This window comes from Rattus norvegicus, chromosome 2 (genome assembly GCF_021556685.1).
Source record: "Rattus norvegicus strain SHRSP/BbbUtx chromosome 2, alternate assembly SHRSP_T2T, whole genome shotgun sequence".
In the NCBI taxonomy this organism is placed as follows: Eukaryota; Metazoa; Chordata; class Mammalia; order Rodentia; family Muridae; genus Rattus; species Rattus norvegicus.
Window position 1 is genome coordinate 56,866,579 of NC_141535.1, and position 19,464 is coordinate 56,886,042.

The window sequence follows — 19,464 nt, forward strand, 5'->3', positions numbered from 1 at the left end:
ATGGTGTGTTCCTCTCATATTTAGCTACCAAACATGTCTTTGCTATCCCCTTCCCCAAGGTGATACTGGAGTGCCTCGGTAGTATCCAGGGATTGACTATGTTTACTTGCACAGTCCTATGAATTTATGTTCAGTAAAAGCACATTAATTAGCACGCAATAGTAGCTCGAATCCTTGGCTTGTTTTAACGGACTGGCCATGTCCCTTTTAATACCACGTCATGACTTTAATGGCCTTTTTTGGTGACAGAGGAGGTAAAGCAAAGGTAACTTCTTTGGCCATGAAATGTCCCAATTTTCATATTTTTGATGTTCTTTTGGCTAGATAACTTTAAATTTAGCATTTTTAGAAAGGTCTTTTAAAAACACTTAATATAATTAACAAAATGGCAAGAAACCTTCTTTTATCAAACCATGGTTGGCACGATCCCTGAGAATGTAATTAAAAACTGCTTACACATTAGATTATACCCCATGTTTTCCTAATTCAGCTATTTCGAAACTGTCTAACATGATATAACCGAAAACCAAAGCATATCAAATATGTCTTTTGTTTCCAGGGACTGTACTACCAACCAATGAGTACACTTGGAGGGTCCCATGATTCCAGCTACACATGTAAGGGAGGATGGCACTGTCCAGCATCAATAGGAGGAGAGGCCTTTGGTGTTGCGAAGGCTCATTTCCCCAGTGTAGGGGAATGCCAGGGTGTTGGGGATTGGAATGGGTGAGTGGGAGGGGAAGTATCCTCTCAAAAGCAGTGGGAGGTTGTATGGATAAGGGGGAAGGGGGTTAAAATTGGAATGTAAATACATAAAATATCCAAGAAAAGTAAAATTAAAAACAATAAAATAACTTGCAACTAAAGAAAACGTCACACACCCAAATTAGCTTGAACCAGTATCTCTACAACTGAATGAACCTCTATATAGACAGAATAAGGCACTCATCTGAAAACTGTGAAAGTTCACATTAAATTTTATATTTTCAGTATCAATTATATTTTATAAATGTATCCATAACTGAAACCAGAAAATCCAACAGAACTAGAAAAAGCATTAGGATTATGTTTGCATTCATAACTCTTAATTATTACCTGCATTCAATCCATTCTCATTATGTTATATTTAACTATTCTTTTTTTTTCATTTTTCTTTTTTTTTGTTATTAACTTGAGTATTTCTTATTTACATTTCGATTGTTATTCCCTTTCCCGGTTTCCAGGCCAACATCCCCCTAACCCCTGGCCCTCCCCTTCTATATGTGTTCCCCTCCCTATCCTCCCCCCATTACTGCCCTCCCCCCAACAATCACCTTCACTGGGGGTTCAGTCTTAGCAGGACCAAGGACTTCCCCTTTCATATTTAACTATTCTTGCTCTATTTTTTCATGTTGTACTATACTCATATATGTACATGTATATATATATTTGTTTATGTATAAAATTGTCTAAATTATACATATGAAGAAGGATATGTAATTCTCAAAAGGATATTTTTGAAATATATTTTGCACTCAAAATTAGATTTTTTTTCTCTCTTTTAAAACAAACTAACAATTGGTGTATAATCTAAAAAGAATTTAGACAAGTAAATTTCCAGAAATACATCAATTTTCCCTCACAGTAATATCCGTACATTTTCTCCCCTGCCCTGACATCTAGCACACAAGATTATTATTTTAAATAACATTAACTCTAACTTTTATTTAGAACTTTTGTTAGATCCTTAAGCTCATAACTACAGTTATTAACTAAAAATATTCAAAGCAAGAAAACCAAAATCCCCTACAGAATTCAACCAGGAATGTTGACTGATATCAAGCCAAAGAGGCTAATACTGAATATCCTTTTATAATACATGGACAGCCATTTTTCATTCCTCTAACATTTCTAATAACAACAATGTTGCAAGAAAAGCAAAGAATGAAATGCGGGAATTTGAAAGGCAAAATCTTAATCACACACACACACACAACCACACACACACACACACACACACACCACAAAGGAACATAGAAAAATAAATCATATTTAACTAGTTCATTTTATCACAAAGTGAACTTTTGCAGGGCTCCAAAGCCAACTAAAAGCAAGATATGGGCCAATGAGAAGGCAGAAGCTGTACTCTTGGCTCACAAGTGATCGCATTGTTAAAGTCTCTAGATTTTCGCTATTAACTTTAGCATTCCTAAAGCTACAAAACCATTTCAAGACAAGCAGTACTTGATGTATTCTGCACTCTCTTTCATTTATACTCTATTTGTGGAAGATTGAATATACTTGACCTGGGGAGCGCCACTATTAGTGGGTGTGGCCTTGTTGAAGTGGGTGTGGCCTTGAAGGAAGTGTGTCACTCTGGGAGTGGGCTGTGAGACCCTCTTCCTACTTGCCTGAAAGCGAGACTTTTCCTGTTTGCCTTTGGAATAAGGTGAAGAACTCTTAGCTCTTCCACTTGCCATGCTTGCCTGGATGCTGCCCTGCTTCCTGTCTAGATAATAATAGACTGAACCCCAAACTATAGGCTAGCCCCAATTAAGTGTTGTCCTTTATAAGAGTTGCCTTGGTCATGGTGTCTTTTCACCACAATGTAAATCTTAATTAAGATATTATTCTTTAGAGACATCCACACTTGTTTAATATAACAAAAATGAGACAAAACAGGGAAGCCCACCAACTCATTAACGAAATAGCACTGCAGCACAGTCCAACTATTCTTACTTAAAAATTGTAATAAACATTGCCTTTGCTAGTTAGAATGGATAATCAATCCAGATGAAAAACATTTTAAAAATAAGGTTTTGGAGTATAAATAAAAATCCTTATGCATACGGACCCAACATGAAAACATATCACTTTAGAAGTCTGTGCTTTGTACAAGAAGGTAAGAATGAATTAACTTGCATCTTCTACATACAGACCTCCAGTTGAATCAGCACCATTTGTTGAAAATGCTGTCTTTTCCCCACTGGATGGTTTTAGCTTCTTTGTCAAAGATCAAGTGATCATAGGTATATGGGTTCATTTTGGGGTCTTCAATTCTATTCCTTTAATATACCTGACTGCCTCTGTACCAATGCCATGTAGTTTTAATCACTATTGCCCTATAGTATAGCTTGAGGTAATTTCCCCAGAAGTTCTTTTATTGTTGAGAATGTTTCTTGCTATCCTGGGCTTGTTGTTATTCCAGATAAAATTGAGAATTGGTTTTTCTATTTTTGTGAAGAATTGAGTTGTAATTTTAATGAGGAATGCATTTAATCTGTAGATTGCTTTAGATAAAATGGTCATTTTTTACTATGTTAATCCTGCCGATCCATGAGCATGGGAGATCTTTCCATCTTCTGAGATCTTCAATTTCTTTCTTCAGAGACTTGAAGCTCTTGTCATACTTTCAAATCAATATTTCACTTGCTTGGTTAGAGTCATACCAAGGGACCCCACATAAAACCAGATAGGCTTAGACTAATAGAAGAGAAAGTGGGAAAGTACTTTGAACACATTGGCACAGGGGAAATTTCCTGAATAGAAGATCAATGGCTTATGCTCTAAAATCAAGAATTGACAAAAGGGATCTCATAAAATTGAAAAGCTTTTGTAAGGCAGAGGACAGTCTATGAGACAAAATGGCAATCCACAGATTGGGAAAAGATCTTTACCAAGCCAACATCCATAGAGGGCTAATATACAAAATATACAAAAAACTCAAGAAGTTAGGCTTTGGACAACCAAATTACCCCATTCAAAATGGGGTACAGAGCTAAACAAGAATTATCAACTGAGAAATACTGAATGACTGAGAAGCATTTAAAGAAATGTTCAACATCCTTAGTCATCAGGGAAATGCAAATCAAAATGACCCTGAGATTCCACCTCACACCAGTCAAAATAGCCAAGATCAAAAACTCAGGTGACAGCAGAAGCTGGTGAGGATGTGGAGAAAAAGGAACGTTCCTCCATTGCTGGTAGGATTGTAAGCTCATACAACCACTCTGGAAATCAGTCTGGCGGTTCCTCAGAAAATTAGATGTAGTTCTACCTGAGGACCCAGCTACACCACTCCTGGGCATAGAAGATGCTCCAACATATAACAAGGACACGTGCTCCACTATGTTCATAGCAACCTTATTTATAATAGACAGAAGCTGAAAAGAATCCAGATGTCCTTCAACAGAGGAATAGATACAGAAACTGTGGTACATTTACACAATAGATTGCTACTCACTTATTAAAAACAATGACTTCATGAAATTTTTGGGCAAATGGATGTAACTAGAAAATATCCTGAATGAGGTATCACAGTCACAAAAGAATGTGCATGATATGTACTCACTCATAAGTGGATAATAGGCAAAAAAAAAAAAAAAGCTCAGAATACTCATGATACAACTCACAGACCGTAGGAAACCCAAGAAGAAGGAAGACCATACCAAAATTCTACTCAGAAGGGGGGAAAATAATCTTGGAAAGTAGAGGGAGAGGGATCTTGGAGGGAGAGAGGAGGGGTCAGGAAAAGGGGGGCAATTCAGATAAGGGAGGAGATGGAGGAGAAGTAAGGAGGTTCAGGAATTTGAAAAAAGGTGTGTAGCTGTGGGGGAGGGGGAACTAGGGATAGCTACTAGAAAGTTCCAAATGCCAGAGACCCGAGAGGTTTTCAGTATCTAACAGGGAGGACATTAGCAGAAATACCCAAAAAAGGGGAGATAGACCCTGTAGAGACCATATCCAGTGGATATGTATGGTCCCCATTTGAGGGATGGGACCACTCACCTACTTTAAAAATATTAATCCAGAATTCCTCCCGTTAAAAGGAAATGCAGGGACAAAGAGTGGAGCAGAGACTAAAGGAAAGGCCATCCAGAGACTGCTCCACCTAGAGATCCATGCCATCTACAGACACCAAGCCCAGACACTATTGATAATGCCAAGAAGCACATGCTGACAGGAACTTGATACAGCCATCTCCCAGACCTGAACAATACAAAAGCCAATGGAGAAGTTAGGGCAAGGACTGAAGGAGCTGAAGGGGTTTGCAACCTCATAGGAAGAACAACAATATCAACCAACCAACCTCACCCAAAACTCCCAGCGACTAAACCACCAGCTAAAGAGTACACATGGGGGCAATCATGGCTTGCTTATCTGGCATCAATGTGAGGGGAACCCCTTGGTCCTGTGGAAGCTTGATGAACCAGCATAGGGGAATGCTAGAGCACTGAGGCAGGCTTGGGTGGGAGGATGGGAGAGCACCCTCATAGAGGCAGGGGAGAAGGAGGGGATAGAGGGGTTGTGGAAGGGGAAACTGGGAAGGGGGATAACTTCCCAGTTTCCCCTTGGTCCTGTGGAGGCTTGATGACCCAGCATAGGGGAATGCTAGAGCACTGAGGCAGGCTTGGGTGGGAGGATGGGGGAGCACCCTCATAGAGGCAGGAGAGAAGGAGGGGATAGAGGGGTTGTGGAAGGGGAAACTGGGAAGGGGGATAACTTTTGAAATGTAAACATAAAGAAAGAAATTTGTGATAACTACATTTATAATTATCACTTAAAATAATAGTAATTTCAAAGTATCAATAGCTAAAAATGAGGACGACATTATGATGAACCACTGCAGAAGCAATTTGAGAACGTAATGCAAGAAGCTTATACTAATGGCCTCTCAGAATGTTAAAGCATCTCTCTACAGCTCAGTGCTACAGCCTACCCTGAAGGGTTTTGGGACAAGTTTTAGTTGTAAGAATCATGGATCATTTTAGTGCATAGTCTAAGAAATGCCAAATGCAAGCATCTCTGAGACCATCTCTTGGATTTCCTAATGAGGAAAAGAGGCTTTTAGATGTATTTATTTTACACATACAAGTGTATTTATGTATGAGCATCACATGTGTGCCTGGCGCTAGTGGGGTCAGAAGAGGGAGTCAGATCCTCTGGAGCTGGAGGTAGGGAGATTATGAACTACTTTGTAACTGCTGGGAATCAAACCTCGAGCCTCATCAATGATCTACTGGGAAACTGGATTGGTGTCAGTGGTAATTTCCAAGGAAATAAATTCCAGCTGTTACAAATCTCTAGAGATGAACCCCTTTATGAAAAGGTCTTTAACTACTTAAGATAAACGAGGGCTGCAGTTGGATTTAGTGTGTTAACTACAGAGTGCATCATTAGAAACACATTGCCAAGAAGAGTATCCACAATTTCGTTTCTGGCTTGCTCTTGTCTAGACAAGCCATAATAGACCCTTCTATACAACTAAAGACTGAAGGCATTCATATGTCTCTGAGGAATATGTTTGTCAGTTTTATATGTTAATATGTCAAGGTTCCGGGTTCCAGTTTTTCAATCAAAGAGGGATATAGGTGCAGCTATAAAAATAGTCTGTAGGCATGACTGAGCCATCAACAGAACATTACATTAATAGAAATTATTCTAGATCAGCTGGGCAGAAAAAGTGCAATTGCTTGGAACTGCTAAGATTAGAGCAGAGGCTTCCCAGAAAAGGAACTGTAAGGTTGGTGAGTAGGGGAGGCATCTGGTCCCTGTGGATTTTGAACTTAGCCCCACAGTAAACATCATAGTACATGCCCATTTCAACTGTATTCATATAGTCACACACATAGGAAATCTGTAATTCTTGTTTGAAATAGTGATTTAACCCCTCAGAACAAACTCACTCTACAACTTAATAGCACTGTTTATACTGTAATTCTTCAAAATACACATGAGGAATGACCAGCTGCATGGAAATATCAGGCACAAACTAGCTTAGTCTAGTTGGTAATATTAGATGAGAACAGTAGAATAACGTTTTTTAATTAGTCTAGGAATCTTATCTGAACAAAGGAATTTTGGTTTTGGTATATGGTGCTTTGAATTTTTTAAAGTAATTTTGTCCAAGAGGAGAAAGTTTTATCTTCTAGGAGGATTGTTCCAGAACAGAGGAAGAAGGTAACGTGAGTAATGGATACGAAGTACCATTGCCCTCTCTGTGCTGAGCAGTAAGATCATCAGATCTCCAGAGAAGTGAACAGCATGCCTCTGTGAATTACTCCTAAATGACAAGATGGGAACCTTTGTCCAGTGAATCAAACTCTCACGCAAAGAAGACTTAGGACTTGAACTTTCCCTGGCTCTTAGCCCACACTGCTTGGTGATTTTAAGCTAAAGGAGGACATTGGGATCAGAGATCTAACACATATGGTAGAGATCAAGCCATGTCTCTGTAAGGAATCCCCAGAGGAAGCCATGAAGCCCAGAAGAGCCCACCATTTTTGTATATCTTTATGAACATTTCTTAACAGTCAATTTATAAAATCTCAGGGAGAGGGTGTGAACACACGTATTCATACAGAATCATTCACATCTGATGTACTTTAGGTTTTCCTTATTTGGGACATCAGGATTGACCTTGATTGTTAAAATTCTTTTTAAAAAAGAAAAGGAAAGAGTGGAAAAAGGATAATAATATGAAAAGTGAAGAACTGGGATCTATGTGCCTTCAGGAATAGTTAGCTGTCTTAGATAAAAACTAAGGGGTTCTCTACTCCCTGCAGTCACAGTTTAATTTATCGAGGAAAAGAAAACAAACCAGGAAGATTTTTCCAGAGTCTCTCACTAAGGATATCATCATCTACATGTAGAGATAACACCCCCTGAGCCCCTCTGTCACTGCCTTTTTCTCCCCAGATCAGATGAACTTTCTGAGCACCTAACAAAGATGATCATGTCTGTTTATTCCCACTTGTACAACGTGCGTGACTTTAATAATTTTCCCTCTTGAGCCATTAATCTGTTGTAGAAATACTATTGCTATCAATGTGCATTGTAATGCAGAGGCTCGCATTACTTTTCCTCGAACAGTGTCTGGCCATTGCTCCCACTACTCAAGTTCTTCCTCCAGACCTTTTCTCCTGACGGTTGTGGTCCACTTCCTTAACCTTTTAGGAATCCACGCCTACAGCTCCACTACCCACACTCAGATGAAAGTGCTCCATGTCACTAAGTTAGTGACACTTTACAGACCTCCTCTAGTGCTGGCTGTTATCACCTCTTGGCTGTATCTTCACTCTCTTTGTCTGTCACTCTCTTTATCTGTCACTCTTTATCTCTCGATTTCTAGGAATAGTGCTCTCCATTTCCTGTCCTGTGGCATTGGCTTCTCCTTTCCTCCAAGCCTGCTTTCATACTTTGATAAACAAGGTATCAATTGAAAATAATTATTACAAGGAATAAGGAGAGATAATTTAGGCCCTACAAAAGTTTCCAGTGGAAAATAAATGAATTCCCAACTTTCACTCTGTGTAGATAAATATGATAGTTTGGTTTCTTTTTAGATGCTTGGGGAAATAAAAAGTGTGCAGAAATTAAAATAGCAATGTCAACAAAAATTATATCAGTGGAGATAGAGAGATGGCTCGGGGAATAAAAATATTTCCTGCTGTTGGCAGAGGTCTTATGTTTGGTTCTCAGCACCCATGTGATACTTCACAACCACATTGAACTCCAGTTCCAGGGAACCCAACATCATCTTTGAGCCCTCCTGGGCACTGTATGGATAGTTACAGATATTCAGACAAAAGGCATACAACTACAATAAAAATAAGTACTTTTTTCTTGGTTACTTTGCTTATTTACATTTCAAATGTTATCCCTCTTCCCATGCCACCCCCAAAAACCCCCATTCCACCCCCTGCCTCCATGAGTGTGCTCCCCCCAATTCCTGCCCCACTGCCCTAGCATTCCCCTACACTGGGGCATCAAGCCTTCAGAGGACCAAGGGTCTCCCCTTCCAGATAAGGCCATCCTCTGCTACATATGTAGCTGTAGTCATGGGTCCCTCCATGTGTACTCTTTGGTTGGTGGTTTAGTCCCTGGGAGCTCTGAAGGGTCTGGTTGATTGATATTGTTGTTCTTCCTATGGGGTCACAAACCCCTTCAGCTCCTTCGGTCCTTTCTCTGACTCTTCCAATGGGGTCCCCATGCTCAGTCTTATGGTTGGCTGCAAGCATCTGCATCTGTATCAGTAAGGTCCTGGCAAAGCCTCTCAGGAGACATTCATATCAGTCTCCTATCGTCAAGTACTTCTTGGCACCAGCAATAGTGATTGGATTTGATGTCTGTAAATGGGATGGATCCCCAGGTGGGGCCGTCTCTAGATGGCTTTTCCTTCAATCTCTGCTCCACTCTTTGACCCTGTATTTCCTTTGGAAAGGAACAATTCTGGGTTAAGATTTTGTAAGGGTGGCCCCCAGCCCTCAATCAGGGACCACCATGCCTAACCTCTGGATATGGTCTCTACAGGCTCTTTCTTCCCTTTGTTGGGTATTTCAGCTAATGTTATCATTCTTGGGTCCTGGGAACCACTTGCTTTCCTGGCGTCTGGGACCCCAGTTTCCCATCCCCCACTGTTACACACCTCTGTTCATCTCCCCTGTCTCCTCCCACACCTGATCCTACCCCCACTCTGTTTTCCCTCTCCCCCTCCTCTCTTCCTTCCAAGTCTCTCTCAATTGCTAAGAAATGTAACTCTAGTAAGAAATCCCATTTATTAGCTTCTAATCTTTTTATGTGCAATATATATTTGTAGGAGGCCAAAAATTCATAAAGTACTTCTTCAGATACTCATTTATACTACTGTTTCACCTCATGTGTTTTCATCATGATTCTGACAAGACTCTAGGAGATAAAGAAAAACATTTCTGAATCATGAAAGAAGGATATGTCTTCTCTAAGAAGGCAAACAATACCTATGATACAGTAAGACTGTCAACGCATAACTGGAATGGAGTTAACTCCTCAACGGTCTCAAAAATTCAAAATCCTTGGCTCTCTATTGGGATTAGTACAGGAAAAAAAAGTGAGCACAAAGAATCCAAAGAGCTTAATTGCATTGGAGATACAGGAGAGGGTAAAACTCACCTGCTTGCCTACTCAGTGACATACAGTAAGAAGGAGTGTCAAGGACCCAGGGAAAAGACTGGCATGCTTAAAGAAAACAAAAAACAAAAGACCAACATTTAGACCAGCTGCTTGTTGATATGCTACAAGAAAAACGTATGAACAGCCATACGGAAAAGAAATGCTGGCCTTCCTATGCATACGTTTTCTGCATTCTGTTAACTGCATTAAAAAAAAAGTTCCAATATCGCATATGTTTCCACCAGACATATTTCCACCAAACACATTCTTAATCCATGAGTTATGAAAATCAATTGCTAGTGCAGTTCCATACTCTCACATCTGCTAAAAGATTTCCCTCTGGCAAATTCAGGGAAATACAATTAACTAAAACATGTGGAATGTTTGGAGCCATACTTTTATACTTTATTATAGCTAAATTCAATAGCTGCCTTTTTGAAGTGAAGCAAAACATCGACAAGCATGTTCTGCTGTTCTGCTGACCAGCATGACAAGATACACCAAATCAAAACAATGTTTCTGGCAATATAATGTCCTTCAGGAAAAAATACACAGAAAATCAAGAAATAGAAAGAAGTATTTAACTTGGTTGGTGACGTTGGCTGCAAAATATTCCTTGACTCTGGACATTGCTACCCCCTCAGCTCATACTGAGCCCAACTGCTCCCCAGGGGCAAGGACCTTACTGACTTGGAAAACTAAGACAACAGAACTTGCCTTGGAAATGGCAGCAGTGGGAGCAGCCTTCCCTCTATAGATGCCATCAATCAGCCCTGCAGTTCCCAGAAACAGTTTATCTACTGGAACCTTTAAAATGATAGTGAGTTAAATATTCCATTGGTAATGAAGATAATTTCACTATGAGACCATGCATTTTCTCCTCCTCCTCCTCCTCCTCCTTCTCCTTCCTCTTCTTTAACTACAGAAAACCCTGCTAGTCATTCCAAGAATTTCATATGAGAAAATGCAGCAATATGTATAGAGAAGATCATGATCACAGAAATCCTTTTTTTTTTTTTACTTTTTTTTTTTTATTAACTTGAGTATTTCTTATATACATTTCAAGTGTTATTCCCTTTCCCGGTTTCCGGGCAAACATCCCCCTCCCCCCTCCCCTTCCTTATGGGTGTTCCCCTCCCAACCCTCCCCCCATTGCCGCCCTCCCCCCATAGACTAGTTCACTGGGGGTTCAGTCTTAGCAGGACCCAGGGCTTCCCCTTCCACTGGTGCTCTTACTAGGATATTCATTGCTACCTATGGGGTCAGAGTCCAGGGTCAGTCCATGTATAGTCTATAGGTAGTGGCTTAGTCCCTGGAAGCTCTGGTTGCTTGGCATTGTTGTACTTTTGGGGTCTCGAGCCCCTTCAAGCTCTTCCAGTTCTTTCTCTGATTCCTTCAATAGGGGACCTATTCTCAGTTCAGTGGTTTGCTGCTGGCATTCGCCTCTGTATTTGCTGTATTCTGGCTGTGTCTCTCAGGAGCGATCTACATCCGGCTCCTGTCGGTCTGCACTTCTTTGCTTCATCCATCTTGTCTAATTGGGTGGCTGTATATGTATGGGCCACATGTGGGGCAGGCTCTAAATGGGTGTTCCTTAAGTCTCTGTTTTAATCTTTGCCTCTCCCTTCCCTGCCAAGGGTATTCTTTTTCCTCATTTAAAGAAGAAGTGAAGCATTCACATTTTGATCATCTGTCTTGAGTTTCGTTTGTTCTAGGGATCTAGGGTAATTCAAGCATTTGGGCTAATAGCCACTTATCAATGAGTGCATACCATGTATGTATTTCTGTGATTGGGTTAGCTCACTCAGGATGATATTTTCCAGTTCCAACCATTTGCCTACGAATTTCATAAACTCGTTGTTTTTGATAGCTGAGTAATATTCCATTGTGTAGATGTACCACATTTTCTGTATCCATTCCTCTGTTGAAGGGCATCTGGGTTCTTTCCAGCTTCTGGCTATTATAAATAAGGCTGCGATGAAGATAGTGGAGCACGTGTCTCTTTTATATGTTGAGGCATCTTTTGGGTATATGCCCAAGAGAGGTATGGCTGGATCCTCAGGCAGTTCAATGTCCAATCTTCTGAGGAACCTCCAGACTGATTTCCAGAATGGTTTTACCAGTCTGCAATCCCACCAACAATGGAGGAGTGTTCCTCTTTCTCCACATCCTCGCCAGCATCTGCTGTCACCTGAGTTTTTGATCTTAGCCAATCGCACTGGTGTGAGGTGAAATCTCAGGGTTGTTTTGATTTGCATTTCCCTTATGACCAAAGATGTTGAACATTTCTTTAGGTGTTTCTCAGCCATTCGGCATTCCTCAGCTGTGAATTCTTTGTTTAGCTCTGAACCCCATTTTTTAATAGGGTTATTTGTTTCCCTGCGGTCTAACTTCTTGAGTTCTTTGTATATTTTGGATATAAGGCCTCTATCTGTTGTAGGATTGGTAAAGATCTTTTCCCAATCTGTTGGTTGCCGTTTTGTCCTAACCACAGTGTCCTTTGCCTTACAGAAGCTTTGCAGTTTTATGAGATCCCATTTGTCGATTCTTGATCTTAGAGCATAAGCCATTGGTGGTTTGTTCAGGAAATTTTTTCCAGTGCCCATGTGTTCCAGATGTTTCCCTAGTTTTTCTTCTATTAGTTTGAGTGTGTCTGGTTTGATGTGGAGGTCCTTGATCCACTTGGACTTAAGCTTTGTACAGGGTGATAAGCATGGATCGATCTGCATTCTTCTACATGTTGCCCTCCAGTTGAACCAGCACCATTTGCTGAAAATGCTATCTTTTTCCATTGGATGGTTTTGGCTCCTTTGTCAAAAATCAAGTGACCATAGGTGTGTGGGTTCATTTCTGCGTCTTCAATTCTATTCCATTGGTCTATCTGTCTGTCCCTGTACCAATACCATGCAGTTTTTATCACTATTGCTCTGTAATACTGCTTGAGTTCAGGGATAGTGATTCCCCCTGAAGTCCTTTTATTGTTGAGGATAGCTTTAGCTATCCTGGGTTTTTTGTTATTCCAGATGAATTTGCATATTGTTCTGTCTAACTCTTTGAAGAATTGGATTGGTATTTTGATGGGGATTGCATTGAATCTGTAGATTGCTTTTGGTAAAATGGCCATTTTTACTATATTGATCCTGCCAATCCATGAGCATGGGAGATCTTTCCATCTTCTGAGGTCTTCTTCAATTTCTTTCCTCAGTGTCTTGAAGTTCTTATTGTACAGATCTTTTACTTGCTTGGTTAAAGTCACACCGAGGTACTTTATATTATTTGGGTCTATTATGAAGGGTGTCGTTTCCCTAATTTTTTTCTCGGCCTGTTTCTCTTTTGTATAGAGGAAGGCAACTGATTTATTTGAGTTAATTTTATACCCAGCCACTTTGCTGAAGTTGTTTATCAGCTTTAGTAGTTCTCTGGTGGAACTTTTGGGATCACTTAAATATACTATCATGTCGTCTGCAAATAGTGATATTTTGACCTCTTCTTTTCCGATCTGTATCCCTTTGATCTCCTTTTGTTGTCTGATTGCTCTGGCTAGAACTTCAAGAACTATATTGAATAAGTAGGGAGAGAGTGGGCAGCCTTGTCTAGTCCCTGATTGTAGTGGGATTGCTTCAAGTTTCTCTCCATTTAGTTTAATGTTAGCAACTGGTTTGCTGTATATGGCTTTTACTATGTTTAGGTATGGGCCTTGAATTCCTATTCTTTCCAGGACTTTTATCATGAAGGGGTGTTGAATTTTGTCAAATGCTTTCTCAGCATCTAATGAAATGATCATGTGGTTCTGTTCTTTCAGTTTGTTTATATAATGGATCACGTTGATGGTTTTCCGTATATTAAACCATCCCTGCATGCCTGGGATGAAGCCTACTTGATCATGGTGGATGATTGTTTTGATGTGCTCTTGAATTCGGTTTGCCAGAATTTTATTGAGTATTTTTGCGTCGATATTCATAAGGGAAATTGGTCTGAAGTTCTCTTTCTTTGTTGTGTCTTTGTGTGGTTTAGGTATAAGAGTAATTGTGGCTTCGTAGAAGGAATTCGGTAGGGCTCCATCTGTTTCAATTTTGTGGAATAGTTTGGATAATATTGGTATGAGGTCTTCTATGAAGGTTTGATAGAATTCTGCACTAAACCTGTCTGGACCTGGGCTCTTTTTGGTTGGGAGACCTTTAATGACTGCTTCTATTTCCTTAGGAGTTGTGGGGTTGTTTAACTGGTTTATCTGTTCCTGATTTAACTTCGATACCTGGTATCTGTCTAGGAAATTGTCCATTTCCTGAAGATTTTCAAATTTTGTTGAATATAGGTTTTTATAGTAAGATCTGATGATTTTTTGAATTTCCTCTGAATCTGTAGTTATGTCTCCCTTTTCATTTCTGATTTTGTTAATTTGGACAAACTCTCTGTGTCCTCTCGTTAGTCTGGCTAAGGGTTTATCTATCTTGTTGATTTTCTCAAAGAACCAACTTTTGGTTCTGTTGATTCTTTCTATGGTCCTTTTTGTTTCTACTTGGTTGATTTCAGCTCTGAGTTTGATTATTTCCTGCCTTCTACTCCTCCTGGGTGTATTTGCTTCTTTTTGTTCTAGAGCTTTTAGGTGTGCTGTCAAGCTGCTGACATATGCTCTTTCCTGTTTCTTTCTGCAGGCACTCAGCGCTATGAGTTTTCCTCTTAGCACAGCTTTCATTGTGTCCCATAAGTTTGAGTATGTTGTATCTTCATTTTCATTAAATTCTAAAAAGTTTTTAATTTCTTTCTTTATTTCTTCCTTGACCAGGTTATCATTGAGTAGAACATTGTTCAATTTCCACGTCTATGTGGGCATTCTTCCCTTATTGTTATTGAAGACCAGTTTTAGGCCATGGTGGTCTGACAGCACGCATGGGATTATTTCTATCTTTCTGTACCTGTTGAGGCCCGTTTTTTGACCAATTATATGGTCAATTTTGGAGAAAGTGCCATGAGGAGCTGAGAAGAAGGTATATCCTTTTGCTTTAGGATAGAATGTTCTATAAATATCTGTTAAGTCCATTTGGCTCATGACTTCTCTTAGTCTGTCGACATCACTGTTTAATTTCTGTTTCCATGATCTGTCCATTGATGAGAGTGGGGTGTTGAAATCTCCCACTATTATTGTGTGAGGTGCAATGTGTGTTTTGAGCTTTAGTAAGGTTTCTTTTATGTATGTAGGTGCCCTTGTATTTGGGGCATAGATATTTAGGATTGAGAGTTCATCTTGGTGGATTTTTCCTTTGATCAATATGAAGTGTCCTTCCTTATGTTTTTTGATGACTTTTAGTTGGAAATTGATTTTATTTGATATTAGAATGGCTACTCCAGCTTGCTTCTTCTGACCATTTGCTTGGAAAGTTGTTTTCCAGCCTTTCACTCTGAGGTAGTGTCTGTCTTTGTCTCTGAGGTGTGTTTCCTGTAGGCAGCAGAATGCAGGGTCCTCGTTGCGTATCCAGTTTGTTAATCTATGTCTTTTTATTGGGGAGTTGAGGCCATTGATATTGAGAGATATTAAGGAATAGTGATTATTGTTTCCCTTTATATTCATATTTGGATGTGAGGTTATGTTTGTGTGCTTTCATTCTCTTTGTTTTGTTGCCAAGACGATTATTTTCTTGCTTCTTCTAGGGTATAGCGTGCCTCCTTATGTTGGGCTTTACCATTTATTATCCTTTGTAGTGCTGGATTTGTAGAAAGATATTGTGTAAATTTGGTTTTGTCATGGAATATCTTGGTTTCTCCATCAATGTTAATTGAGAGTTTTGCTGGATACAGTAACCTGGGCTGGCATTTGTGTTCTCTTAGGGTCTGTATGACATCAGTCCAGGATCTTCTGGCCTTCATAGTTTCTGGCGAGAAGTCTGGTGTGATTCTGATAGGTCTCCCTTTATATGTTACTTGACCTTTATCCCTTACTGCTTTTAATATTCTTTCTTTATTTTGTGCGTTTGGTGTTTTGACAATTATGTGACGGGAGGTGTTTCTTTTCTGGTCCAATCTATTTGGAGTTCTGTAGGCTTCTTGTATGTCTATGGGTATCTCTTTTTTTAGGTTAGGGAAGTTTTCTTCTATGATTTTGTTGAAGATATTTACTGGTCCTTTGAGCTGGGAGTCTTCACTCTCTTCTATACCTATTATCCTTAGGTTTGATCTTCTCATTGAGTCCTGGATTTCCTGTATGTTTTGGACCAGTAGCTTTTTCCGCTTTACATTATCTTTGACAGTTGAGTCAATGATTTCTATGGAATCTTCTGCTCCCGAGATTCTCTCTTCCATCTCTTGTATTCTGTTGGTGAAGCTTGTATCTACAGCTCCTTGTCTCTTCTTTTGGTTTTCTATATCCAGGGTTGTTTCCATGTGTTCTTTCTTGATTGCTTCTATTTCCATTTTTAATTCGTTCAACTGTTTGATTGTGTTTTCCTGGAATTCTTTCAGGGATTTTTGCAATTCCTCTCTGTAGGCTTCTACTTGTTTATTAATGTTTTCCTGTGTTTCCCTAAGTGTGTTCATGTCTTTCTTGAAATCCTCCAGCATCATGATCAAATATGATTTTGAAACTAGATCTTGCTTTTCTGGTGTGTTTGAATATTCCATGTTTGTTTTGGTGGGAGAATTGGGCTCCGATGATGGCATGTAGTCTTGGTTTCTGTTGCTTGGGTTCCTGCGCTTGCCTCTCGCCATCAGATTATCTCTAGTGTTACTTTGTTCTGCTATTTCTGACAGTGGCTAGACTGTCCTATAAGCCTGTGTGTCAGGAGTGCTGTAGACCTGTTTTCCTCTCTTTCAGTCAGTTATGGGGACAGAGTGTTCTTCTTTCGGGCGTGTAGTTTTTCCTCTCTACAGGTCTTCAGCTGTTCCTGTGGGCCTGTGTCTTGAGTTCACCAGGCAGCTTTCTTGCAGCAGAAAATTTGGTCTTACCTGTGGTCCCGAGGCTCAGGTTCGCTCGTGGGGTGCTGCCCAGGGGCTCTCTGCAGTGGCAGCAACCAGGAAGACCTGTGCCGCCCCTTCCGGGAGCTTCAGTGCACCAGGGTTCCAGATGGTCTTTGGCTTTTTCCTCTGGCGTCCGAGATGTGTGTGCAGGGAGCAGTCTCTTCTGGTTTCCCAGGCTTGTCTGCCTCTCTGAAGGTTTAGCTCTTCCTCCCACGGGATTTGGGTGCAGAGAACTGTTTATCCGGTCTGTTTCTTTCCGGTTCCGGTGGTGTCTCAGGCAGGTGTCCTGCCGCTCCTGGGCCCTCCCCCACGGGAGCCCAGAGGCCTTATACAGTTTCCTCTTGGGCCAGGGATGTGGGCAGGGGTGAGCAGTGTTGTTGGTCTCTTCCGCTCTGCAGCCTCAGGAGTGCCCACCTGACCAGGCGGTTGGGTCTCTCTCTCACCGGGTCTGGGAGCAGAGAGCTGCTGTGGGCCGGGATCCGCGGGTCTTTTTTTTACTTTTTATAGCAATCTATCCGGTTCCTTTGACTTTTAGTCCGTGACCATATGTAAGCTTACTTACTGACTAGGCCTAAAAATACTTTAAATTCAGCATCTATTCAAAGTGGTTGAACTACAAACTCTAAGCAACTGTCAATGGGTTGTAGGTAGTTATACATATAAACATTTTCTTGTGAGCTTTTTGTATGTCATCATAGAGAGAAATATGCTCCTTCTGCAGGAAGAGGCAAGGCACAACAAAGGAGCCTTGCCTTCTAATCACTGAGAAGATATGATTGCTTATAAAAGCACTTAATGTAGTGGGGTTAGAAGGTGGGAAAGAGAAAATTCTATTGGATTAGTCTCTGAGGGCTTGCAGTTAGGTAAAGAGGAAGTACATTTCCATTAGGAGGCTTTAATACTTTTCTCCTCAGAATCATCATGACAAATTTATCTTCTGCTTCTTCAGACTCTGCTTTGATGAATCTTCAAGAGATGAAGAAACTTTTATCTTGAGACACTGAAAAAGAAGCAAATACTTTATTATAATACTCCTGAGTCTCAATACAAGCTGCTATTGAGAAATTTTGGGTAAAGAATGAATGCTTAAATTATACTACCCTCCTACAGATGGGTCTAATACACCAGGATCGAGGGCAATAAGATGAAGTGCTGTATACTCACGCCTTCATGAATTTCTGTCAAGGAAGGGAAGATGAAAACGAAGTTTTATGTATTTTATATAACCTCTGGCTCTGTCCAAACCCTGATTTTCAGACAAGAAACAATGGGGACCAGGTCTCAGATAAAAGATCTCCTCACACTGCAGAGCGCCACACCTCCTCATTTTTTTTCTTCTATCCAAGTTATTAAAGGAAAGAGAACCCAGCCTTACAGGGCATTCTAGGACCGGAGTCTTCTCTCAACTACGCTTTATGTCCCTGTGGCATTTCCACTAAGTGAAAAACTTGGCTTCGTGAGGATAGAACAACTTTCTATCCCGCTGACAATCAAAGACCGTCCACAGTGCAATGAGAAGCTAGGAAGTTTCTCTGAAGATCATTATCAATTTACTTCCCTCCCATGACAAGATCCTACAATGTCACAAAACTAGACCCGCACCTAGTCCAGACTTCTTGCTGAATAACAGAAGATCTGGGAGAGAACTAAATTAGTAAAAAGCATTTGTGTATTTGCAATGGCAGTTTGTAGATCAGAATGTCAACGTATCATTTATAAAACATGTTCGACTACCATGGAACTCAAAACTAAGCATGTTCTCATTCCCTATGGAGTCATAGTTTGTGAGAGAAGACCTTCTTAGCTTCAGGATTTTGTAGCTATTTGCATCTTGTAAACAGCATCTTCCTATCTTTCCATAGTCAATCATTTCTTTGTTGCTCTGTCTTTCCTATTGGCTGAAGAGGAATTAGAGATGCATTACGAAATTTCTCTTGAGCTTGGATTATGTCTTTATTCATCGATTTCTACTTATTATGTTTGATTTCTTGGTTCAGAACTGAATCACCACTGTCTTCAAATATATGATAATATTTATTATAAATTAATAAAATGTTTTTTATTCTTACCCTGGAGTTTTCTAGAAAATGAATTCTGAGACTTTTATAGCAACTGCATAAATATATTGGTTTTATAATTCTTTACCAGAATAACTAAAATAAAAGAGCCAATATTTAATATGGATATTAATATAATACTATTCAGTAAAATGTTTTAGCAAAGAAAATATAAATGATGTTCTCAAAGTTAATGAAGAAAATCTCTCTCTTCCTCCTCCTCTTCTTCTTCCTCCTCCTCCTCCTGCTCCTGCTCCTGCTCCTGCTCCTTCTCCCCTACCCCCATGTGTATGTATGTGAGCCTTACTGAGATATAAGATACATAGCACTACTAAAATTTGCCTACTACATAGAAGTTTAGAGTTGGATACATGTTGATAAATTTGTACATTTATGCCAAAGCACTTCCAATTTAACTTAAAGTATTTACATGCTGCTCAATGTGCAAAAGTGCCCACATACCCATTTACAGACAACTGCTCCCTCTTCAGCCTGAGTCCTTTACTATCTGTTTTTTCTCCTGTAATTTTGCCTATTCTATAAATTT